Genomic DNA, 26,045 nt, shown 5'->3' on the forward strand with positions numbered 1-26,045 from the left:
ACCCTAACCCTCACCCTAACCCTCACCCTAACCCTCACCCTAACCCTAACCCCTAACCCTCACCTGAACCCTAACCTTCACCCTCACTTGAACCCTCACCTGTAACCTCACCCTGAACCCTCACCAGAACCCTCACCCTCACCCTGAACTATCTCCCTGAACTCTCACGCGTCACCCCTCACCCTAACAAGTTGTGGGGCTGTTCTGCAAACTCTAACCTTAATCCTACCCTCACCCGACACCCTATCCACATCCTAAACCTAACCCACATCATAGTCACGCCCTCAACCCTATACTTACCCTTGAAGTAGTACCCGCATCATCTTCGTTTTTGACACTTCCCATGCATAACAAAGAGCAAGGTTATAATGTTTGAAACATGGATCCAAGACCCATTATCCACATAAAAGGAATATAAATACTGTGATCACCTCATTTAAATCTGTTGCATCACCAAAATACCTCTCCACCAGGTATCCAATCGCCATTGATGGATCACATCTATCTCATACATTTTATAACTTAGCAATCAAATACGCACCCGTAATCTGGGTAATTATATACACAAGATATATTTATACCATAAATATTTCAACAAATTCCACTTTCTACAATGAGTTCAATCTTCACAAAAGTAGGATGAACAGTACCTGTTTCCACTGGGATCCATAGCATTGCACAAAGTGACAGTGAGCGTGAAAATCTTAATGATGACCACCAGAAAGAAGGTCAGCACGGTTGATATCACAGATTTTTCAGTGTTCCAATACAAGTTCTACCCAAATCCATAAAGTAAGACATACGCATAGGAAACTACAAATTGAAAGCAAGTCTATTGAGATAAATATTGGACATCAGTTGTATGAATCTTTAACGCAGAACTACAGACATTCTTCAGACAATCTTCAAATTCATAGAATGACAACAAAGTATGGCTACGTACAATCCATTTGGTTTTATAAACCACTCATGAATAACCTCACAACCCATTGAAAACCAGATGACAATTTCAAATGTCATTTTCAATATTGAATAGCTTTGATCTACAAACAAGGCTGTAAGACAGAAAGTTAAAATCTAAATACATGAACTAAGTCCTCAACAGATATGAAAACATCCCATGGTAGTGAAGTCAATTAGCATTAGTTATTAGGGCTTTCATGCACAGACTCATCTCCGATCGATGTGATCTCAATTCATACTTGGCAAAAAATACGAAAGCTGATCTTAACAGTCATGTTATTTTTCTTTGTAACCCTAAAATGAAAAACGAACAAGAAAAACTAAATCAAACTTGGAGACTCACATTTCCCAATCGGTATACAAAGCAACAGCATGTCAAACTTTCTAATTCACATATGCATTTAAATGAAATTGGATGAAATACCCCTAAATAAACACATACTGCTATGCTCAATGTTTCACAAGGCAGATAACATTCAAAGAATGAAACTGAGAGGGTAAGAGCCAGGAAGGCCAGGGGTCTCCAAAGGGAGGAAATGGGGTGCAAGTGTCAGACAGTTATCTGTCACTTCCGAGGCAGGAGGAAACAAGCTGTTATCTTGTTTTCCCTTCTCGATACAAATTTAAAAAGAGGTTTTCTCTTACAATTCTGTGTTGCTATAATGACACCTGGTTCCACCTGAACTTCACTTTTCTCATACTTTGAGCTGACCAAGGCATTTTTCTTATGGAAAGGTTTGCCTTAAGCTATGTGAATGTACTATGTATTTACCCTAGACTCTATCTTCAAGTAGGTTCTGCCTAAAGGCTCAGAACTGACTTGACAAACCAATATGCGTTACGCATACATGCTTCTCCTGATCTATGTAAATGAAGCTATCTATTTGCTCATATCAATCGTTTTATGGCCCAGGATGACTCACCTGGTGCCACAGTCATCTCCATATATCTTGTGGGTGAGGGGTCTGCTGCCATTCCTTTCTCTAATGAGTAGTCTGCTAGTAGCTAGATGACATCCAGCTAAAGATGAGTAGGGGGGCACTCTTTCTGCCCCCTTCTGATGTCTATGTCAGAAGCTTTCTCTCTTTTATACTTTAATAAAACGTTGGGACACAAAAGCTCTGACTGATCAAGCCTCATCACTGACCCTGGGTTGAATTCTTCCTCCAAGGAGCCCAAGACTTCAAGCATCTTTCATGGTTAGACAACAACCTTTCCAAACAATGGTCTTTTCAAAAAAAATAAGGATAAGTGATGAGTATGCATATGCCTACGAATCAAATGGGACCCATATGTCAAACCACATAAAAATATATCTTCCCTCAACATACATATAACACAATCAGGCCTTCAGATGCATCGATTCTCCAACTATCAAGTCATACAAATATGGATGTAAAATATCACAATACATTCCAAAGTGATGGATATTGACTTTCGCCTGCTGGCACTTCTTTTTTATGTCATCTCCATTATATTAGCTATGACAACGAATCATGTGCTGTGCTAAGTCACTTACATTGTGTCCAACTCTTTGGGATCATATGGACTAGGCCCCACCAGGTTCCTCTCCATGAGATTCTCTAGGCAAGGATACTGGAGTGGGTTGCCATGCTCTCCCTCAGGAGATCTTCCTGCCCCAGGGATCGTATCCATATCTCCTATGTCTCCTGCATGGGTATGTTCTGCATGTTCCTTACCACTAGAACCACCTGGGAAGCCCGACAGGGCATATACAGAACCATTCCTCCAACAAAACTGAAGAATGACTTTAAAATCTCAAACAAAACATGAGTATATGTGTTCACAAACTTCATGGAGCAAGGGTTTCTTCGATCTGAAAACTGGCGTCGATGAAGGACTGTGTGAAGAATACTTCAAAGTCTATTTGGCAAACACAGCCTACGTTGGCTATATTTAGTCCTCAAATGAATGAGAATGTCATGAGTACTGGTCGTTTCAAATAAGTAGCATGTGAAGCTGTTTACACTTATTGGGATGTGTGGTATACCACATTCACACATGTCAGTAGCATTGGTGCAAAAACGATACATTTCTCAGGGGAAACTTCTACATGGACTCTTGGGATCAGAGCTCTAACTCATACACACGTACTTTTCCTTTTAAAATGATCCTGCATGATAAGCAAACAAAACACTGGATGAACACCTAGACGGTGAGCTCTGTACTAAATGATTTTAAAGCCAGTAGATGGAATGAGCTGATGAGGAAGACTACAAACAAGTCATCTTCTTCAGCTTGGTCAAACTGCTCATAGTCATACAAGTGAATGAAAAGTTAAGCCTGTTGTCATTCAATCTGTTTTAAAGAAATAGAATAATAAAACAAATTAGTAAATCTTATTTTCTTAATAAACGTTGTATTATTTCTGCACGGCTTTGTTACTGGCATAAATAGAATATCTACAATAATAACGTGTAGATTATTATTGTAATAATAATGAAATGGATTCACATTCGATATCGATTCACATCTATAATTGATGCCATAGCTGTTTGATACTATTGCTTGAATGAATGCAACTTATGTGACTTCACAAACTACAAACACGACTAACATAATAGGTATTAAAAAACCTTGAGTGACATGAGCGTGAAGACTTAGTAGAGTTGCTCTCAAGAATAATGATACTATTATTCACTCTAGCCATAGTACTGGAATCTGTACATTAACACCCCTGCAAAAGAAATGGAAAGGATAGAATAATAATAAAGGAACTTCATAACTATATTCCTACTGTAAACATTCAACACTATGTTTTCTTTTAAACTGACTTTCATATTTGGTCTACTGTAACCTCTTCTGTGTTCATTTTATGCTAAACTTATTGCTAACAGTAAAATTACCATACGAGCTCTAATTATTTTTTTTTTACTTGCAAAGCTAATGATAGAACCAAAGGCCGATATCTACATCAAACAGGAGAAACGGAATGGAAACTGTAAACAATTTTATGGAAGAACATTTCTGTGCTCCTATTCAGTCAAATGGACATTCAAAAGGATGTGATTTTTCTCAAAGTTTATTTCAGAAACTTGGAATTGGATGACTGCAAACAATAACACTAATAATATATTGATACATAATATTAAAAATATACAGTGGGTCATTCTTTTTTTTATTCTGCCACAGCTAACAGACAGGAAGTCAGTTGTCGTAACTACTACTAACATAAGACCCTCACCGATAAGTGAAGATATATAGGAAAATCCATAATAGATCTAAAAACCATCAAAGATAAAATGGTAATTAAAAAATACAGTGACAGTTTAGTTGGTATAAGAAACAGGATGATTATGAAAGCAAAGCCAACAATCACGGATAGGCCATGGAAGCCCGTGGCTGTCACGAGTGTTGACTTGTATCCTTCATCTGAGGTTGTTAAAAGCGCTTGGTAAAATCCAGAGGTTTGCAGCAGTGGTAACCTCCTGAACAGACTGAAATAAAAAGGGTTTCCAGAATATCCTGATGATTTCCATCTACTAGGCTGTGGTGAGCTCAAGCAATACATACTCCAGAGGACAGAAGACAGACAGGTTGGGAACACGTCTACTGCACTTAGGGAGAAAGGGAATGTTGCTACTCAGCCTAGTACAAGTGTAGAAGCAACACCTCGGTGATTCGACCTTTAAAGAATAGATACGTATGAGAACGACTGGTATGAATAATCCTTCACAAGTGCGTTCTCAGACCTCCTCCCATCATAAGCACAAGCATAATGAAAACACTGAGTTTTCATGGTCTCACACAAAATTAGACTCACTTATGACTTTGCTTTGAGAAGAGTTGAACTACTCATTGTTAAAGAGAAATGATCCTTTCTTCTCTGAAGATTTGTGAATCATTCAAAGGGTGTGGTGAATAAACTACTTAAGGATCCAATACATAAAAATGCAATAGGCTAAGCACAGAGATGTTTTTCTCCCTTTCTCAAAGGATGGAACATTTTGTATTTACACTGATTTTGTCTCTACACTGATTTTGTCTTGACTTCATGTACAATTACATATTGATTTTTTTAGTTGACATACAATAGGACTAAAAATATTGATATTATACTAATAACTCATGTTGGTATGTGTGGTTGTCACATAGGATTCACAGGAGATTTAAATTCACAGTTGTCAACGTAAAGGATGAATGCTATTTAGCTTCTTCGTGAATCTAGACCATGAATGAAGAGTTTTCCTCAACATATTTCACTGAGGGAAATACAAGGATGATAGGCATAATACTATGCTTCGACTCATGGATATCTAAGCATTGCTCACAATACAGATCTGATTTTCGAAATCAGGGTTCTTTCAGTGTCCTTGAACAGCATTTGTTTTTCTGTATACAGAAGAAAAAAACTCATGAGTATCAAACTGGTTCACATAAAACATGTGTATGAATTGTTATCTTCCTGAACCAGAGATCAAACCCACATCACTTCCACCTCCTGCACTGGTAGGCAGATTATTTACTGACTGTGCCACCTGGGAATCGACATACATTTCAAGGACCACTGCCATCAGCTTCTACTGTTCATGACCAAAGTAGGAGAAACAACATTGGAAGAAGTACTCATAAGGGTACTCATAGGAAGTACTCATAAGTCAAGGAACTGTTATACTGGGTACTCTCGTTATTACTGGGACAAGTCAGTTCCTCTGATGATGACGGGTATAACTGAAAAATTATTACAAATGCATGGGCTGCGATGTCTACATGATAAATGTGTTCCTCTTATACTATTGCTTCAGGGATGCCTACTTCCACATGAAGGACTGCACTTCAAGGGATGCCTGCTATTCCAGCTCAAGCAACAGATAGTGAAGTGCAGATCATTGTCCTTTGTTGAAAATAATCAGCAGTTTGTCAACATAGGGAACATGCCGGAGGAACCCTTGGGATGGAACTCTAAAAACAGGTTGGGCCCTCTTTTTGCCAAGCCCTGCGATAAACTACAAATCAGAAAAAGAAAAATAGCATCGGTTTTGTCAGGACTTCCTCATCTTTTCTTTCTCGGTAGCAGGAAGCAGACATTGAGGCCAGAGGACTGCAGGATTTCATTGTGAACTAATGTTGGGTGGGGTGGAAGCTCATCACTCTAGTAAGAATGTGGCTCAATAAAACGGAATTTCATTCACTTCATGGACATAGAGTTCTATAATCCTTCATTAAGGAATTCAATAAGCTATATTTCCTTACACCTTCACAATCTCTTGGTTTACGAGAATGTCAATTGCTAGTCCAGCACTTATACAATGAGTGTTACAGGTAGTATTAGTGTATAAATGATGATGAGCAATGACAGGAAGTTTATTTATTCTCTGTTTGAATTCTTGATTTTTTATATAATTTTTTATAATATCCTTACAGATGTGAATATTTTAGTGACATGTATAAATACACGTTGAGTAGTGCTATGATAACTCATAGTGTTGGCACAATAAATATCATGGTTATTATGTGCTTTTCATATATTCCTTTTGAGATTCTCTTCCATTATACATTATCATAAGATATTTAATAGTTTCCTAAACTGTACAGTAGGTCCTTGTGGCTTCTTTTATATATAGTAATGTATTTGTTAATAATTCAAACAAAAACTGGTACACAAATATTCATAGTGACATTCACGATAGCTCAAAGGTAGAACTCATTCAAGTGTCCATTGGTGGGAGACTGAATATGCAACACAAGGTATATTCAGAAGCTTGAACGGTATTCCACCATACGAAAAAGTACATTAAATGGTGCTGTCACTCTGCAAGACATTACAGAAATGACTCCAAAACAAACACATGGAATAAATACATAGTTCGATTCCAATTCAAGCTATGTACCCAAAAGGATTAGGAAAGGGGGCTGAAAAAATGGATACTTCTTCCGTCATACTCACAACAGCATGATTCACACTGGCAAACAAACAGAAGTGATCTAAGTGTCCATGGCAGCCAATTCCATAAACAAACTGTGGTATACACACAATGGAATCTGATTCGGCCCTTCAAAGTCAGTAATTCTGACAATGCGACAATGTGGACAAACCTTATGGTCATTAGATTAAGTGAAATAAACCAGACCAAGAAAAGACAAACGTGCTGTGATTCCACTCATATGAGATATCCAAACAAGTCAAATCTGTCAGAAATAGCAGAGAGTGATTCCGACCGATCGAAAAGAGTTCATGTTTCATGGACCTCAGTTTCCCTTGGAAAAACTGACTTCCCGTGATATCTCCAAAACCAATTAGACAAATAATTGGAAGCTATATCCAGTCAAATGAATGTAGACATAATGTTACATACAGTGTACACCAAACTCACTCAAACTTCTTAACAGACAAAAGGCAAAACTGTATCTATGGTACCTCATCTTAGCTTAAAACTGTATCTACAGTACCTCACTTCTGCTTATAAAATTTAACGACAACAACAATACACTAAAGTCTATCCAAAAAAAGGATATAAAACATATATAACATTAACTTTAAAAAATTGGAAATTTAAACTGTGGAAAACCTTATTCACAAAACTTAAACACAAGCCACAGGAAAATATATTTATAAAATACATATCTGATAAAGGATTGTACTATAAACATACCAAAAAATCTGGAACAATCTCATAAAAAATGTATAAACCTAAACACCTGGCCTACAAAAATATAAAGATAGTAAATAAGCCTATCAAAAAGACTCAAAATCACATATCATTAGGAAATTACAAACTAAAATAACAGTGAGGTAGCACTGCACACCTATTAGATTCAGTAAACTCAAAAAAAGGGGGTAGGGCACAACTTCTCTGGTGGCTCAGTGGTAAAGAATCTGCCTGACAATGCAAGACACTCTAGTTCGATCCGTTACCCCAGAAGATCCCACATGCCACAGAGAAACATAGCTGGATGTTTCCACAGCTAAACAAGGCTCTCCTGTGACCTGAATACTACATGGCTAGCACTTACTAAAAAGCTTTGAAAACATCCAGACAAAAAGTATCGCATGATTATATACAACAGCTCTACTTGTAATAACTAAAAACTTTCAAATATCAGGATGTCTTCAGTAGATGACAGTGTAAACAAATGGGGATACATCCAAAGTGAAGGGGAGCAAATGCTACCACAAAATATACCACCTCAGCATGAGAATCAGTTGGACCCAATTAACTTTTATTTTTTTAGAGGACACATGATCATCTCTGAAACCCAAGTTCAAGACAGCTCTTCTGTGAGTCACATTTACCAGAGAAATCTCATTTCAAAGGAATCCTCTCTATATGCCAGATAGAAGGATGAGACACAGTCTTTTGAAACTCTTTTTTCTTTTCTATCGATAGGGAAAGCTAAGCCGTAAATCTGCACAACCACCATACCCTTCCTTTCCTTTGGTTGTATTTTTTTTAATATTTGTCTCTTTTTTAACTTGGCTGTGCCAGGTTGACCTTCATTGAGGCAAGCCAGATACTTAGCTACAACATGCAAATTCTCCGTTGTGGCATGGGAGATCTAGTTCTTGGATCAGGGAATGAACCTGGGCCTCCTTCTTTGGGAGTGTCCAGTCTCAGCCACTGGACCACCAGGAAGTGCCTGTTTTGTTTTCAGATGAAGATGGAATCTAAGGTGATATCTTGGGCCATTTCAGTCACTGACTCAGTTTCCTGAGTTTCTCCAAAGCACGCATAAGGTGCACATTATTAAACTGGTTTGCAAAACAAGAAAAGGTTGTCTGCTACAACACTGTATGCTTACAAATATCTAAACGGTAAATGGCATATTATTTATTTTTAATTGCTATGGGGGGAGAAAGAATGCAGGATTCATACATGTTACAACATGAATAAATATTAAAACCATCTTCAGTGAAAAAAAAAATCCACATAGGAAAGGCCACCCAGAACCCTTATTCACCATGTCTGCTTTCAATCCATCAAGTTTGTCCAAATAACTGAAAATCTCAGTAACACTCTAAATAAAGAAAACAGGATGAAGATGGAAACAAAAGATATATTCATACATTTGAACAATTGCTAAAAGTGGAAGTGGGGTGGTGGACTACATTATAATGTAGATACCATATGATTTCCTGATTTTGGAGATTATGTGCTGGTTCTGAAGAAGGAACCCATTTTGGATAAAACACATAGAGTATTTAAGATGATGTGGCAAATGCTAGCACTTGTTCCCATTGCTAGGCATTTTCTGTACATTTTAAATGACTGGAAAGTATACTAGGTTTCAAAACAACCATGTCGATACCACAAAAGAAATTTAGAGCAGACAGGCAGGAAACTTTCTGATACAGGCCAAGACTTACCCAGATGAAGTTCAAGGGAAGCTGCGATGCTCACTGCCCGTGAAGGAGTCCACGTGGAATGAAGAAGTACTGTGGGAAGTCTATTAGTAACCACCATGTCTTGGGTCCTCTGGATGACCTACTGCAGGAGAAACAGATCTTACAGATAAAATGATCCACATCACTTCACAAAAAGTTGTTAGGCTACATTCAGTAAAGCGGAATCATTTCGGATCAATTTACAATCATATAAAATACTACCATTTACAGTCCAGAAATCACTTGCATTTCTACACACTAATAACAATCAGAAAAAAATATTAAGAAAATCCCACTTAAATAAAACATCTAGCAACAAACTTAATCAAGAACATAAAAGACCAGTAGTCAGAAAACTAGAAAGCACTGATAAAGAAACCAAAGAAAACACAAATACACAGAAAACTGTTCCACGCTCATGCACTGGAACAATGAGGAATTAAAAGGTCCATTCCAACCAAAGTCATCAACAAATACACGGACTGCAATCACAAAATAATATTCAATGGCATTTTTCACAGAAATAGAAGTATTCCTCATATTAGACTGCTACTGTTGAACAGGACCTTAAACAGCCAAAAAGACTCTGAGAAAGAGGAACACAGCTGGAGGCATCTTCCTATCCCTCTTCAAACTACATCATGGAGCTGTAGTGACCACCACAGTGAGGAACTGGCAGGAACACAGACACATGGACTCCAGGAGAGAATAGAGAGCCCAGAAACGAACCCACCTGTACATGGTCAGTTCCTGAAAATCAAACCAGGAACGAGCGAAGAGGAAAGGACAGTCTTCTCAAGAAACAGTGACAGGAAAATGGCCACCTACACGGAAGAACATCAGTGTTCATCCTCTACATCATCTAACGCAAATCTAACTGAAAACCCACCGCTTTGCACACGGAGCTCTTTCCCCCTGAGTCCTCTGAGATGGACCCCCAGTCAGCCCTCATCTGGACACAGGAAACGTCTACTCCGTCCTCATTTTCCGCTCTTGCAGCGCCTCCCTGCTGGTGGGCACTGAGGCAACCCTGCTCCTCTCAGCCTGGATGCAGCCCTGTTATCCAGAAGCCTGAGCCCTGATGGTCCTGAGGAGACAAAGCTCCCGCCAGCTGCTCACGGAGCAGAGTCTAAAGGCAAAGCGTCCTGCGCCCGCGGGTCAGAGGGGCCTTTGGCGCCCCCTTCGGGCCACAGGAGAAGAGCGGGCAGCCCGGCGCTCACAGACCTCAGAGGGCTCACCCAGAAGCAGCTCTGCTGCGAGCACTCAGACTGGAAGCCCAAACTGAAATGGAGCAGAATAGCTCCATGACCCTCTGCAAAACATGGCTAAGGAACAAACAGAGCCTGTATGGAATGCAGCCATAAAAAGGAACACATTTGAGTTTGTTCTAATAAAGGGGAGGGAAGTCAGTCAAAGAGAGAAAAACATGTAATCTAGAAGGATGGTACTGACGAGTCTGTTCACAGAGCAGCAATGGAGGTGCAGACATAGAGAACAGACTTACAGACGAGGGTGGAGAACAAGAGGGAGAGGGTGAGATGAATGGAGAGAGCAGCATGGGTGCAGGTACACCTACATTTGTAAATATGTAAACCAATGGGAATTTGCTGTATGATTCAGGGAACTCAAACTGGGGCTCAGTAGTAACCTGGAGAGGTGGGAATGCGTGCGAGGTGGGAGGGAGATTCAAGAGCAAGAGGACATAGGTACACCTATGGTTAATTCATGTGGATGTATGACAAATCAAACCAATATTGTAAAGCAATGATCAATCAACTAAAAAGAAATAACTGTTTAAAAAAATATGAACATAAACACAAACTTTGCAACAAGGTAACTCCATTTTAAAAACTATAGAATTTTAGAAAACTACTAAAGTTCTACATGACCGTTGGTCTGGTGATCAGGTCTAACATACACAAAACAAGCCAACTTACCAAATTATGAATACAAATTAGTTAAAACATTGCCTTTTATCATTTCATACATTTACCCTGTGGAGGACCTTACTCGAGAGAACCAAAAACAAACTATTAAATGAACCACCGACCACCCACCCTGGCCAGGCAACAGAGAAAAGAAAACACTTGCAGGAGTCATCTTACAACAGGAGGGCCTGGGAAGGAACAAGGAACGAACAAGCTACCACCAACCAGAATTCTGGAGAGGTCAGGTGATGGGAGGCTCCAGTTCAGAGGTCCTACCAACCTCCCAGGATCCACTTCGCTGGAATCCATCTCAGCTGAGTGATGTGTGTGCCCCCAAGAGAGATCCCAATTCAGAATGCCTGGCAAGAGACAAACCAGAAATTAACCCGATGACCATAAAACCTGAGACTGTGAGCCACATGACAGAGTGGTTCTCTCCGTTTCCCTCACCCTCCTGCCCTCCACCCCGGCAGCCCTTCCCAATAAAGCCTCTCGCTTGGACAGCACTCCTCTCCTCAGACAACTCATTGCCCAGTGTCAGACAAGAACTCACTCTCAAGCCCTGGAAGGGATCCCCCTTCCTTCATCAAAAGCAATATCCAGGAGAAAATATCTTCAAAACGCTATCTTGCAGAGAAGGAAATCAGAGAAGGCAATGGCAGCCCACTCCAGTACCATTGCCTGGAGAATCCCACGGACAGAGGAGCCTGGTAGGCTGCAACCCCGGGGTCACTAAGAGATGGACACGACTTCACTGAGTGACTTCACTTTCACTTTTCACTTTCATGCACTGGAGAAGCACATGGCAACCCACTCCAGTGTTCTTGCCTGGAGAATCCCAGGGACAGAGGAGCCTGGTAGGCTGCTGTCTATGGGGTCGCGCAGAGTCAGGCACGACTGAAGCGACGCAGCAGCAGCAGCAGAGAAGGAAATGGCACCACCTGCAGTACTCTGGTCTCAGAAATCCCAGGGACAGAGGAGCTTGGTGGGCTACAGTCCAAAAGCAGGGCATTTCTGACTGGAGGAAACAGTCCCAGGGAAGCTGAGCTGCTCACCAGAGGCCCCAGAGCTTTGGATAGCACACCAGAGCTGGGGCTGAGGATTCCCAGCTGCCATGCCTCTTGATCCTGGCCTCTTTCACTAGATACATGTGTGGAAAACTAGAATCTAAAATATGCCCTGGTAGTTCCATAGATTCCAAAGAATCCACCCCCTGGTGCTGGAGATGCATGTGCGATCCCTAGGATGGGAAGATCCCACATCCTATGGAGCCCGTGTGCCACAACTGCCGAGCCTGTGCTCTAGATCCTGGAAGCCACGATGCCGAGTTCACATGCTGCAGCCACTGAAGCCCATGAGCCTGTGCCCCTCAACAAGAGGAGACACTGCAGTGAGAAGCCTGCAAACCACTAGTTATGGCCCATGCTCACCAAAACTAGAGAAAAGCCCACACACAAAGATGCAACACAGCCAACAATCAATAAAATGTTTTCCTAAAAAAAATGCATATCTGACAAAGAAACTGTATTCGAATTGTCCAAGAACACTAGAGCAAACAAGCCCATTCATAATTGGTAGCGACTGAAATAGACACCTGGCCACTGAGGGTATACTGATAGTAAACTATCATACAAAAACATACTCAAGATACTGGTGCAATGCATGCAGAGCCCCCTTTGAAAGACAATCTGACAGTTTTTTTTCAGTAACCACGTGGGACAAGCACTGAATTCTGTGTATGACAAGCGGTGGAAGCCAGGTATCTTACCATTGGAATGCAAAGTTACAGATAAACAAAAGGAAACGTTACAATGTCCATGTCGTGGTGGATCAGGTTGGAGACATCACAAATTACCTTTAACTGAATATGTTCAAAGGTGAGCTGGAATACATGTATATATATATCCATGTATTTGTCAGCTGAGCATATTGAGCTCCTACATGTATGTTTTAAATATCATTCTCTAATAAAAGGGAACAGGAAACATCTCCGATGGCCCGGTGGTAAAGAATCTGCCTACCGATGCAGGGAACACGGGTTCAATTCCTGTGTAGGAGATCCCACACGCCCAGGGGCAACGAAGCCCTTGAACAACTCTAGAAGTTTGCATGCTCCAGAGCCCAAGTTCTGCAAACAGAGAAAGCACTGCAATGAGAAGCCATGGCACAGCAACTAGAGGGTAGCCTCTGCTCACTACAACTAGACAAACGAGCAATAAAGACCCAGCACAGTCAAAAATAATGTAATGTTAAAAAAAGGGACAGTTCTTTGAAGAAATGACTGAGACTAGGGGTGAGACTGTAAATATATGAGCCAGGGTCATCTTAAATTATGAGAAATTAAAGAAACTAAAGACAACTATCAAGCTGTCCAAACTGATACAAATGGGTGATGACACAGTGTTATCTGTATACACCAGCAAATAACAATCTGAAAAGGAATTTAAACAAACGATTCCCTTTCAGTCATGTCAACATTAATAAAAGACTTTGCTATGGACAGAATGAGGATAACAAGACTGGCACACTGGAAATGATACATGATTGCTGAAAAATACCTTAAAGACATGGACAGATACTCCATAGCGATGAAAAGGCTTCAGTTGGCAATACCATGGAATGCATCTTCAATCTGAAATGAAGATTCAATATGAATTACAAAAGGCTGAAAGGTGGTTGCTAAACCACAAAAGATGCCAGCATTCTTGGACTCCAGAGGAGAATTCAATCCAGGGCAAGTGACGAAGCTTGATGGCTCAGAGGTTTTCTGTTAAAAAGTTTTATTAAAATATAAAAGAGATCGAGAGAGCTGCTGACATAGACAGTAAAAGGGGGAAGAAAGAGTACCCCCTGCTAGTCTTTAGCCAGATGTTATAGAGCCACTAGCAGTCTGCTAATGAAAGAAAGACAATGTGTCAGAGAATGGCACCAGGCCCCTCACCCACAGCATGCATTGAGATAACATTGGCAGCAGATGAGTCATCCCAGGCCATAAAATGATGGACATGAATCTTGAAGAAAGGCAGATTTCCAAGCAAATATATAGTTTCATTCACATAGATTAAGAGAACAAGGTATGAGTAAAACATACCGGTTTGTCAAGTTTTTTCTGAGCCTTTAGGGGAAACTGACCTGAAGACAGAGCCTTGGGTAAATACATAGTACATTAGCATACCTTAAGACAAACATTTCCATAAGAAAAATGCATTGCTTAGTTCAAGGTTTGAGGAAAGTTAAATTCAGGTGGAGCCAGGAGTGGTCATGGCAACACAGAATTTTCTGAGAAACCTCCTTTTAAATTTGTATCAAGATGGAGGAAAAAAAATGCAGCACTCTTTTGTCTCCTCCGGCCTCTTAAGAGAGAGGAAAAAACGTCTGACACTTGCAGTCTATTTTCTCTGTCTGGAGACCCCTGGCCTTCCTGCCTGTTATCCTCTCCAGGCCTGTAGGAAGCAATACACTAGGCTGCTTGGGAAAACCGCGCGGGTCTGAGCTTTATGCAAAGGGGTAAAGCGGTAAAACCCTTGGCCCCAAAGGCGAGGCTTTTCTGCGACCGCCATTTTAGTCGGCTCCGAGACTGCAAACAAAGAGGGCAGAATACATGGTTCCCTGCTCCGCCCAGTCTGAGTTCCCTTACCTGTGGCCCACAGCCCTGCGCTCTGCTCGCTGGATGCCAATCGACGGGGACCCAGGAGCCCACAAAACGAGCATTCCCAGCTGCAATGGCGAGCCCTGAGAGCCCTGGCCCCCGACGCGCCGCCATGTTCATCCCGCCCCAGACCCGCTCACGTGAGCCGCGCTCCTGACCAGCCGCCCAGGTTGGCCCCGCCCCCGACGCGCTCACGGTGCGCCCCACCCCCACGCCCCCTTCCAGGACAGGCCCGCGGGACCGCGACTGCCTCCAGGTGAAACACAAGGACAAGCAAATCCACCCCACCGAGACAATCCAAGCTTTTTCTCAGCTGATCTGTCTATGATTTAGGGATAAAACTATGACTATAGAAAGCAAAGATGACCTAGGACAGCCATGATATTCTATAGAGCCAGACCATGGCGGGCAGAGGCTTGAAGAGGGTCCGGGAGCTCTGTCAGGGCAGCAGGCCTCTGTAGCATAGAGGTTAGGTGCGCTGGTAAGCAGGCAGACTATGGTCTGTAAGTCAGGAGTTCAAGTCCGCAGCTTAGCTCTTTTGCTCTTAGGGGGCGGGGGACAGCAAGAGGCGGGGCTTAGACCAGAAACGTTTATTTTTATTTTAGAGGTTTATTGTTAAGCTTAGGGTTAGGGTCCGGGCAACCCCCCAACTTGTTCAGGTTCGGGTTCAGGGTTAGGGTTAGAATTTGGGGAACCCCCCTCTTCTAAGAGTTCGGGTTTGGGTTAGGGTTCATGTCAGGGTCAGGGTTCAGGTTACGGTTAGGGTTAGCATTAGTGTTGGGGTTACAGCTTAAAGTGAGCCCTAATAGGGCTCATAGTTCTTTATTAGCCTGCCCTGGCGGGCCGAGGCTTGAAGAGGGTTCGGGAGCCCTGCTGAAAGCAGCAAGCCTCTGTAGCATAGGGGTTAGGGAGGCCACTAGGCAGGCAGACTATGGCCTGTAAGTCAGGAGTTCAAGTCTCCAGTCTAACCTTTTTCTTTTAAGGGGCAGGGGACTGCAAGAGCCAGGGCTTAGACCAGAAAATTTTTTTATTTTAGAGGTTTATTGTTAAGCTTAGGGTTAGGGTTCGGGCAACCCCCCCACTTGTTAGGGTTCGGGTTCAGGTTAGAATTCGGGGACCCCCCTCTTCTTAGAGTTCGGGTTTGGGTTAGGGTTCAGGTCAGGGTCAGGGTTTGGGTTACGGTTAGGGTTGGCATTAGTGTTGGGGTTACAGCTTAAAGTGAGCGCTAATAGGGTCCATAGTTCTTTATTAGCCTGCCGTGGCGGGGTGAGGCTTGAAGAGAGCCTGGGAGCAAGACAAAACCCAGTAATCCTCCCTAGCGAAGCGGTTAGGCTGACAACCAGTTAAACATCCAACTTGGCTCTGTAGGTCAGGCATTCAAGTCCCAGTTTTGCCTCGTTTGCTTTTAGGGGGTGAGGGACAGCAAGGGGCGGGGCTTAGGCCAGAAAAGTTTATGTTTATGTTAGAGTTTTATTGTTAGGGTTAGGTTTAGGGTTCCGGCATCCCCCCAACTTGTTAGGGTTCAGGTTCAGAGTTCGGGTGCGAGGAATCCCCTCTCTACTTAGGGTTCGGGTTCAGGGTTCGTGTTTGTGGTTTGGGGTTCAGCGTTTGGGGTTAGGGGTTCGCGGTTCTAGTTTGAAGTTTGGGGTTCCGATTAGGGGTTCAAGGTTCAGCTTAGGGGTTCGGGGTTTGGGTTAGGGGTTCGCGGTTTGGGTTTGGGGTTTGGGGTTCGGATTAGGGGTTCGCGTTTCAGATTTGGGGATCAGGTTATGGGTTCTCAGTTCAGGTTCGGGGTTCGCAGTTCGGGTTTGGGGTTTGAGGTTCAGGTAAAGGGTTTGGGGTTCGCGGTTTGGGTTTGTGGTTTGAGGTTTGGGTTTGGGGTTTGGGGATCAGGTTAGGGGCTCTCGGATTGGGTTAGGGGTTCACAGTTCGGGTTTGGGTTTGAGGTTAGGATGAAGGGTTTGGGGTTTGGGGTTCACGGCTTGGGTTGGAGGTTTGGGATTCAGGTTAGGGGTTTTGGGTTTGGGATTCGGGTTATGGGTTTGGGTTTTGGGGTTCGCGGTTTGGGTTTGGGTTTGGGGTTTGGAGTTCGAGGTTTGGGGTTCGCTTTTCAGGTTAGGGGTTGAGGGTTGGGGTTTGGGGTTCGCGGTTTGGGATAGGGGTTCACGGATTTGGTTAGGGGTTAGGGATTTGGGGTTTGGAGTCTGGGATTTGGGTCAGGGGTTCGCGGTTTGGGGTTCCAGTTATGGGTTTGGGGTTTGGGTTCAGGGTTGTGGTTTGGGGGTTTGGGGTTCGGTTTTTGGGTTTGCAGTTTGGGTTACGGATTAGGGGTTTGGGGTTTGGGTTTGGGGTTCGGGAATTGGGGTTCGAGGATTGGGGTTGGGGGTTCCGATTAGAGGTTCAGTAAGTGAGATTTGTGGTTCGGGGGTCAAGATTTGAGGTTTGGGGTTTGGGCTTCGGGGGTTTGGGTTCAGGGTTTGGGGATGGGGGTGTGAGGTGCAGTTTTGAGTTTCGCTGTTCAGGTTAGGAGTTAGGGGTTGGGAGTTCGAGGTTCGGCTTAGGGGTTTGGGGTGTGCGGTTTGGGGTTTGAGGTTTGGGGTTCCGGTTAGGGGTTTGGGGTTTGGGGTTCGGATCAGGGGTTTGGAGTTTGGGTTTGAGGGTTGGGTTTTGGGGGTTGGGTTTCGGGGTTTAGAATTCGGTTGAGGTGTTCGCAGTTTGGGTTAGGGGTTTGGGGTTTGGGTTGGGGGTGTGGGGTGTGGGGTACGGGTTAGGGGTTTGGGTTCAGGGTTTGGGGTTCAGTTTATGGGTTTGCGTTTCCGGTAAGGCATTAGGGGTGTGCGGTTTGGGTTTGGGGTTCGTGTTAGCGGTTTGGGGTTGGGGGTTCGGGTTCCAGATTTGGGGTTCGGGGTTTGAGTTATGGATTCGGGGTTTGGGCTACGTGGTTCGGGGTTTGTGGTATGGGGTTTGGGGGTCGGGGCTTGGGTTTGGGGCTCGGGTTGGGGGTTCGGGTTCGAGTTAGGGGTTCACGGATCGGGTTAGGGGTTTGGGGTTCAGCGTTTGAGGTTCGGTTAAGGGGTTCGCTGTTCTGGTTAGGGGTTAGTGACAGGGGCTTCTGTTTTAGGGTAGGGGGTCGCAGTTCAGGTTATGGGTTAGGGGTTTGGTCTTTCGTTTTCGGGTTATGGTAAAGGGTTCAGGTAGGGGATTGGGTTAGGGGATTGGGGTTCAGGTTTGGAGTTCGGTGCTTGGGGTTAGAGATTTGGATTCGGGAAATGGGTTGGGGTTCATGGTATGGTGTTCGAGTTAGGGGTTTGGGGTTCGGAGTTTGGGGGTTCTTGTTCTGATTAGGGGCTTGGGGTTTGGGGTATGGGGTTTGGCTTCGGGGTTAGAGGTTTGCGGTTTGGGGTTTCGGTTTGGAGATTGGAGTTTGGGTTTGGGATTAAGTGGTAGGTGTTTTGGTTTGAGGTTGGGTTAGGGTTAAGGTATCAGGTTTAAGGTTCATTGTTTGGGGATTCGAGCTAGGCATTCAGTTTACGGGTTCGGATAATAGGGTTTTGAGGTCAGGGTGGAGTTCGGGGTTTGGAGTCACGATTAGGGGCTACTGAGTGCCACACAGGCAAGGGCTCCAGGAGTAAAAGCACGCTACGCGAAGCTGGGAGACGCCACTGGCGCATTTCTGGCCTCAGCTCCGCTCCTGCCTTACCTCTGCACCTAGGCCCCAGGCGTCCTTGGGGAGGGCTTAGGGGCCGGTGGCTTGCTCACTGCCAAGGGCTCCAGCAGGGAGAGCTCTGTGAGAGGGAAGGGAAGGGCAAGTGCAGGGCTCTTCCAGCTGTTGCTTGGCCGCCGAGACTCAGCGCCGCACGGAGAGCACCAGGCTCCCAGGGCCCCTGGCTGGGGTCTGCAGCCCCGCACACCCGGAGGCTGATTCCCTGGGCGCCCAGCAGCTGCCTTACACACGTAGCTTCCCTAGCGCTTTCCTCCCCAGCAGAGACGTGTGCAGCTGGTTGGGGCCTGCCCCTGCGTGCCTGGGCTCCCACCCACAGCCCCAGCTCAGGGCAAGCAGCCCCTGAGCCAAGAGCTGCAGGAGGCGCAGAGCGCCCCCGCCTGGTAGCCGAGGGAACAGCATGCGGGGAAGCGAGCCTCCTCGAGGAAAGAAGAGGCAGCCTAGCCTCGTTTGGCTCAAGCCATACTTGGCTGGAGCCGAGTGAGCCTCCAGGACGGCAGAGCTCCAGCTCGGCTCAGAGGCCCTATCTGGCTGAGTTGTTGGTGGGAGGCTGCTCTGCCCTGGGCGAGCCTTGCCCAGACTTGCCTCGCTGCTAGGCTTCCTGCCCAGGAAGGAGCAGGCTGCGCGAGGCTGGGAGACGCCACTGGCGCCTTCCTGGCCTCAGCTCCGCTCCTGCCTTGCCTTTGCACCTAGGCCCCAGGCGTCCTTGGGGAGGGCTTAGGGGCCGGTGGCTTGCACACTGCCAAGGGCTCCAGCAGGAAGAGCTCTGTGCGAGGGAAGGGAAGGGCTAGTGCAGGGCTCCTCCAGCGGTTGCTTGGCCGCCCAGACTCAGCGCCAAACCGAGTGCACCAGGCTCCCAGGGCCCCTGGCTGGGGTCTGCAGCCCCGCACACCCGGAGGCTGACTCCCTGGGCGCCCAGCAGCTGCCTCACACACGTAGCTTCCCTAGCGCTCTCCTCCCCAGCAGAGACGTGTGCAGCTGGTTGGGGCCTGCCCCTGCGTGCCTGGGCTCCCGCCCACAGCCCCAGCTCAGGGCAAGCAGTCCCTGAGCCAAGACCTGCAGGAGGCGCAGAGCGCCCCCACCTGGAAGCCGAGTGAACAGCTGGCGGGGAGGCGAGCCTCCTCGAGGGAAGAAGAGGCAGCCCAGCCTCCTTTGGCTCAAGCCCTACTTGGCTGGAGCCGAGTGAGCCTCCAGGACGGCAAAGCTCCAGCTCTGCTCAGAGGCCCGATCTGGCAGAGTTGCTGGCGCGAGGCTGCTCTGCCCTGGGCGAGCCTTGCCCAGACTTGCCTCGCTGCTAGGCTTCCTGCCCAGGAGGAGCAGGCTGCGCGAGGCTGGGAAACGCCACTGACGCCTTCCTGGCCTCAGCTCCGCTCCTGCCTTGCCTTTGCACCTAGGCCCCAGGCGTCCTTGGGGAGGGCTTGGGGCCGGTGGCTTGCACACTGCCAAGGGCTCCAGCAGGAAGAGCTCTGTGCGAGGGTAGGGAAGGGCTAGTGCAGGGTTCCTCCAGCGGTTGCTTGGCTGCCCAGACTCAGCACCAAACCGAGTGCACCAGGCTCCCAGGGCCCCTGGCTGGGGTCTGCAGCCCCGCACACACGCAGGCTGACTCCCTGGGCGCCCAGCAGCTGCCTAACACACGTAGCTTCCCTAGCACTCTCCTCCCCTGCAGAGACGTGTGCAGCTGGTTGGGGCCTGCCCCTGTGTGCCTGGGCTCCCGCCCACAGCCCCAGCTCAGGGCAAGCAGCCCCTGAGCCAAGACCGGCAGGAGGCGCAGAGCGCCCCCACCTGGAAGCCGACTGACCCGCTGGCCTGGAGGCGAGCCTGCTCGAGGGAAGAAGAGGCAGCCCAGCCTCGTTTGGCTCAAGCCCTACTTGGCTGGAGCCGAGTGAGCCTCCAGGACGGCAGAGCTCCAGCTCTGCTCAGAGGCCCGATCTGGCAGAGTAGCTGGCGCGAGGCTTCTCTGCACTGGGCGAGCCTTGCCATGACTTGCCTCGCTGCTAGGCTTCCTGCCCAGGAAGGAGCAGGCTGCGCGAGGCTGGGAGACGCCACTGCCGCCTTCCTGGCCTCAGCTCCGCTCCTGCCTTGCCTTTGCACCTAGGCCCCAGGCGTCCTTGGGGAGGGCTTAGGGTCGGTGTCTTGCACCCTGCCAAGGGCACCAGCAGGGAGAGCTCTGTGAGAGGGAAGGGAAGGGCAACTGCAGGGCTGCTTCATCGGTTGCTTGGACGCCCAAACTGAGCGCCACACAGAGAGCACCAGGCGCCCAGGGCACCTGGCTGGGGTCTGCAACCCCGTACACCGGGAGGCTGATTTCATGGGCGCCCAGCAGCTGTCTCACACACGGAGTTTCCCTGGTGCTCTCCTCCACAGCAGAGACGTGTGCAGCTGGTTGGGGCCTGCCCATGCGTGCCTGGGCTCCCGCCCACAGCCCCAGCTCAGGGCAAGCAGCCCCTGAGCCAAGACCTGCAGGAGGCGCAGATCGCCCCCGCCTGGAAGCCGAGTGAACAGCATGCGGGGAAATGAGCCTCCTTGGGGGAAGCAGAGGCAGCTCAGCCGCGTGCAGCTAAAGCCTGCTTGGGCAGAGCTGAGTGAGCCTCCAGTCCGGCAGAGCTCCAGCTCTGCTCAGAGGCCCGATCTGGCAGAGTTCCTGGCGTGAGGCCGCTCTGCCCTGGGCGAGCTTTGCCCAGAATTGCCTCACTGCTAGGCTTCCTGCCCAGGAAGGAGCAGGCTGCGCGAGGCTGGGACAAGCCACGGCGCCTTCCTGACCTCACCTCCGCTCCTGCCTTGCCTTTGCACCAAGGCTCCAGGCGTCCTAGGGGAGGTCTTGGGGCCAGTGGCTGGCACAGTGCCAAGCGTTCCAGCAGGGAGAACTCCGACAGAGGAACGAGAAGGACATATGCAGGGCTCCTCCAGAGGTTGCTTGGCCGCCCAGACTCAGCGCCGCCCGGAGAGCACCTGGCTCCCAGTGTCCGTGGATGGGGACTGCAGCCCTGCACACCCGGAGGCTTACTCCGTGGGCGCCCAGCAGCTGTCTCACACACGGAGTTTCCCTAGCGCTCTCCTCACCAGCAGAGACATGTGCAGCTGGTTGGGGCCTGCCCCTGCGTGTGTGGCCTCCACCTCCCACCCCAGCTCAGGTGAAGCTGCCGAGACCGGCAGGAGGCGCAGCGCGCCTCCGCCTTGAAGCCGAGTGTATAGCATGTGGGGAAGCGAGCTTCCTCAGGGGGAAGCAGATGCAGCCCAGCCGCGGGCAGCTAAAGCCCTGCTTGGCCAGAGCCAAGTGCGCCTCCAGTAGGGCAGAGCTCCAGCTCTGCTCAGAGGCCCGATCTGTCAGAGTTCCTGGCGTGAGGCTGCTCTGCCCTGGGCGAGCCTTACCCAGACTTGCCTCCCTGCTAGGCTTCCTGCCCAGGAAGGAGCAGGCTGCGAGAAGCTGGGACAAGCCACTGGCGCCTTCCTGGCCTCAGCTCCGCTCCTGCCTTGCCTTTGCACCTAGGCCCCAGGCGTCCTTGGGGAGGGCTTAGGGGCCGGTGTCTTGCCCACTGCCAAGGACTCCAGCAGGGAGAGCTCTGTCAGAGGGAAGGAAAGGGCAACTGCAGGGCTCCTCCATCGGTTGCTTGGACGCCCAGACTGAGCGCCTCACAGAGAGCACCAGGCTCCCAGGGCCCCTGGCTGGGGTCTGCAGCCCCGCACACCCGGAGACTGATTTCATGGGCGCCCAACAGCTGCCTCACACACGGAGGTTCCCTAGCGCTCTCCTACCCAGCAGAGACGTGTGCAGCTGGTTGGGGTTTGCCCCTGCGTGTCTAGGCTCCCGCTCACAGACGCAGCTCAGGGAAAGTAGCCCCTGAGCCAAGACCTGCAGCAGGCGCAGAGCGCCTCCGCCTGGAAGCCGAGTGAACAGCATGCGGGGAAGCGAGCCTCCTTGAGGGAATACGTGGCAGCCGAGCCGGGTGCAGTTGCAACCCCTGCTTGGGCGGATCCGAGTGCGCCTCCAATATGGCAGAGCTCCATCTCTGCTCAGAGGCCCGATCTGGCAGAGTTGCTGGCGCGAGACTGCTCTGCCCTGGGCGAGCCATGCCAGATTTTGCCTCGCTGCTAGGCCTCTTGCCCAGGAAGGAGCAGGCTGCGCGAGGCTGGGAGACACCACTGGCGCCTTCCTGGACTCAGCTCTGCTCAAGCACTGCCTTTGCATCTAGGCCCCAGACATCTTTGTGGATGGCTTAGGGGACGGTGGGTTGCACACTGCCAAGGGCTCCAGCAGGGAGAGCTCTGTGAGAGGGAAGGGAAGGGCTACTGCAGGGCATCTTCAGCGGTTCTTGGCCGCCCAGACTCAGAGCAGCACGGAGATAACAGGCTCCCAGGGCCCCTGACTGGGGTCTGCAGCCCCGCACACCTGGAGCCTGACTCCGTGGGCACCCAGCAGTTGACTCACACACGGAGGTTCCCTGGCGCTCTCCTCCCCAGCAGAGATGTGTGCAGCTGGTTGGGGGCTGCCCCTGCGTGTCTCGGCTCCCGCCCACAGCCCCAGCTCACGGCAAGCAGCCCCTGAGCCAAGAGCTGCAGGAGGCGCAAAGCGCCCTCGGCTGGAAGCCGAGTGAACAGCAGGCGGGGAAGCGAGACTCCTCGGGGGAAGCAGAGGCAGGTCAGCCCCATGCGGCTAAAGCCTGCTTGGGCAGAGCCGAGTGCGCCTCCAGTACGGCAGAGCTCCAGCTCTGCTCAGAGGCCCGATCTGGCAGAGTTCCTGGCGTGAGGCTGCTCTGACTTGGGCGAGCCTTGCCCAGACTTGCCTCGCTACTAGTCTTCCTGCCCAGGAAGGAGCAGGCTGCGCGAGGCTGGGACAAGCCACTGGCGCCTTCCTGGCCTCAGCTCCCCTCCTGCCTTGCCTTTGCACCAAGGCCGCAGGCGTCCTTGGGGAGGGCTTGGGGCCAGTGGCTTGCACACTACCAAGAGCTCCAGCAGGGAGAGCTCCGTCAGAGTGAAGAGAAGGACAAGTGCAGTGCTCCTCCAGCGGTGGCTTGGCTGCCCAGACTCAGAGCCGCATGGAGAGCAGAAGGCTCCCAGGGCACCTTGCTGGGGTCTGCCGCCACGCACACCCGGAGGCTGACTCCGTGGGCGCCCAGCAGCTGCCTCACACACGGAGGTTCCCTAGCGCTCTCCTCGGAGCAGAGACGTGTGCAGGTGGCTGGGGCCTGCCCCTACGTGTCTGGGCTCACGCCCAGAGCCCCAGCTCAGGGGAGCAGCCCCTGAGCCAAGACCTGCAGGAGGCGCAGAGCGCCCCCGCCTGGAAGCCGAGTGAACAGCATGCGGGGAAGCGAGCCTCCTTGGGGGAAGCAGAGGCAGCTCTGCCGCGTGCAGCTAAAGCCTGCTTGGGCAGAGCTGAGTGCGCCTCCAGTCCGGCAGAGCTCCAGCTCTGCTCAGAGGCCCGATCTGGCAGAGTTCCTGGCGTGAGGCCGCTCTGCCCTGGGCGAGCCTTGCCCAGACTTGCCTCGCTGCTAGGCTTCCTGCCCAGGAAGGAGCAGGCTGCGCGAGGCTGGTACAAGCCACTGGCGCCTTCCTGGCCTCAGCTACGCTCATGCCTTGCCTTTCCACCAAGGCCCCAGGCGTCCTTGAGGAGGGCTTGGGGCCAGTGGCTGGCACAGTGCCAAGAGTTCCAGCAGGGAGAACTCCGTCAGAGGAACGAGAAGGACAAGTGCAGGGCTCCTCCAGAGGTTGCTTGGCCGCCCAGACTCCGCACCACACGGAGAGCACCAGGCTCCCAGGGCCCCTGGCTGGCGTCTGCAGCCCCGCACACCCAGAGGCTGACTCCGTGGGCGCCCAGCAGCTGCCTCACACACGTAGGTTCCCTAGCGCTCTCCTCGGAGCAGAGACGTGTGCAGGTGGCTGGGGCCTGCCCCTACGTGTCTGGGCTCATGCCCAGAGCCCCAGCTCAGGGGAGCAGCCCCTGACCCAAGACCTGCAGGAGGTGCTCGGGGAAAGCAGAGGCAGCCCAGCCGCGTGCGGCTACAAACCATGCTTGGGCGGATCCGAGTGCGCTTCCAGTACGGCACAGCTCCAGCTCTGCTCAGAGTCCCGATCTGGCAGAGTTCCTGGCGCGAGGCAGCTTTGCCCTGGACCAGCATTGCCCTGACTTGCCTCGCTGCTAGGCTTCCTGCCCAGGAAGGAGCAGGCTGCGCGAGGCTGGGAGACACCACTGGCGCCTTCCTGGACTCAGCTCTGCTCAAGCACTGCCTTTGCATCTAGGCCCCAGACATCTTTGTGGATGGCTTAGGGGACGGTGGGTTGCACACTGCCAAGGGCTCCAGCAGGGAGAGCTCTGCGAGAGGGAAGGGAAGGGCAACTGCAGGGCACCTTCAGCCGTTCTTGGCCGCCCAGACTCAGAGCAGCACGGAGATAACAGGCTCCCAGGGCCCCTGGCTGGGGTCTGCAGCCCCGCACACCTGGAGGCTGACTCCGTGGGCACCCAGCAGTTGACTCACACACGGAGGTTCCCTGGCGCTCTCCTCCCCAGCAGAGACATGTGCAGCTGGTTGGGGCCTGCCCCTGCGTGTGTGGCCTCCACCTCCCACCCCAGCTCAGGTGAAGCTGCCGAGACCGGCAGGAGGCGCAGCGCGCCTCCGCCTTGAAGCCGAGTGAATAGTATGTGGGGAAGCGAGCTTCCCCAGGGGAAGCAGATGCAGCCCAGCCGCGGGCGGCTAAAGCCCTGCTTGGCCAGAGCCAAGTGCGCCTCCAGTAGGGCAGAGCTCCAGCTCTGCTCAGAGGCCCGATCTGTCAGAGTTCCTGGCGTGAGGCTGCTCTGCCCTGGGCGAGCCTTACCCAGACTTGCCTCCCTGCTAGGCTTCCTGCCCAGGAAGGAGCAGGCTGCGCAAAGCTGGGACAAGCCACTGGCGCCTTCCTGGCCTCAGCTCCGCTCCTGCCTTGCCTTTGCACCTAAGCCCCAGGCGTCCTTGGGGAGGGCTTAGGGGCCGGTGTCTTGCACACTGCCCAGGGCTCTAGCAGGGAGAGCTCTGTCAGAGGGAAGGAAAGGGCAACTGCAGGGCTCCTCCATCGGTTGCTTGGACGCCCAGACTGAGCGCCTCACAGAGAGCACCAGGCTCCCAGGGCCCCTGGCTGGGGTCTGCAGCCCCGCACACCCGGAGGCTGACTCCGTGGGCGCCGAGCAGCTGCCTCACACAGGTAGGTTCCCTAGCGCTCTCCTCGGAGCAGAGACGTGTGCAGGTGGTTGGGTCCTGCCCCTGTGTGTCTGGGCTCCCGCCCACAGCCCCAGGTCAGGGGAAGCAGCCCCTGATCCTAGACCGGACGGAGGGGCAGGGAGCCGGCGCCTGGAAGCCGAGTGAACAGCATTTGGGAATCTAGCTTCCCAGGGGGAAGATGAAGCAGCCCAGCCGCCTTAGGGCTTGGGCGGAGCAGAGTGCGCCCCCAGGATGGCAGAGCTCCAGCTCTGCTCAG

The 26,045-nt window shown here is 49.8% G+C and overlaps 1 long non-coding RNA gene across 2 annotated transcripts; it reads right to left on the reverse strand.

The window, feature by feature from the left end:
* Positions 1-3,918: 3,918 nt before the first annotated feature.
* On the reverse strand, positions 3,919-15,028 carry LOC138423244 (uncharacterized). Of its 2 annotated transcripts, XR_011250191.1 has the most exons (6): positions 14,873-15,022; positions 13,794-13,867; positions 13,257-13,363; positions 11,461-11,594; positions 9,290-9,410; positions 3,919-5,316 (listed from the first exon to the last, which is right to left on the reverse strand). It is a non-coding gene; the product is annotated as an uncharacterized lncRNA (long non-coding RNA). The 2 variants fall into 2 exon arrangements; XR_011250190.1 differs by lacking the exon at positions 3,919-5,316 and having other exon boundaries at positions 8,129-9,410; positions 14,873-15,028.
* Positions 15,029-26,045: the final 11,017 nt, after the last annotated feature.

This window comes from Ovis canadensis, chromosome 18 (genome assembly GCF_042477335.2).
Source record: "Ovis canadensis isolate MfBH-ARS-UI-01 breed Bighorn chromosome 18, ARS-UI_OviCan_v2, whole genome shotgun sequence".
NCBI lineage: Eukaryota > Metazoa > Chordata > Mammalia > Artiodactyla > Bovidae > Ovis > Ovis canadensis.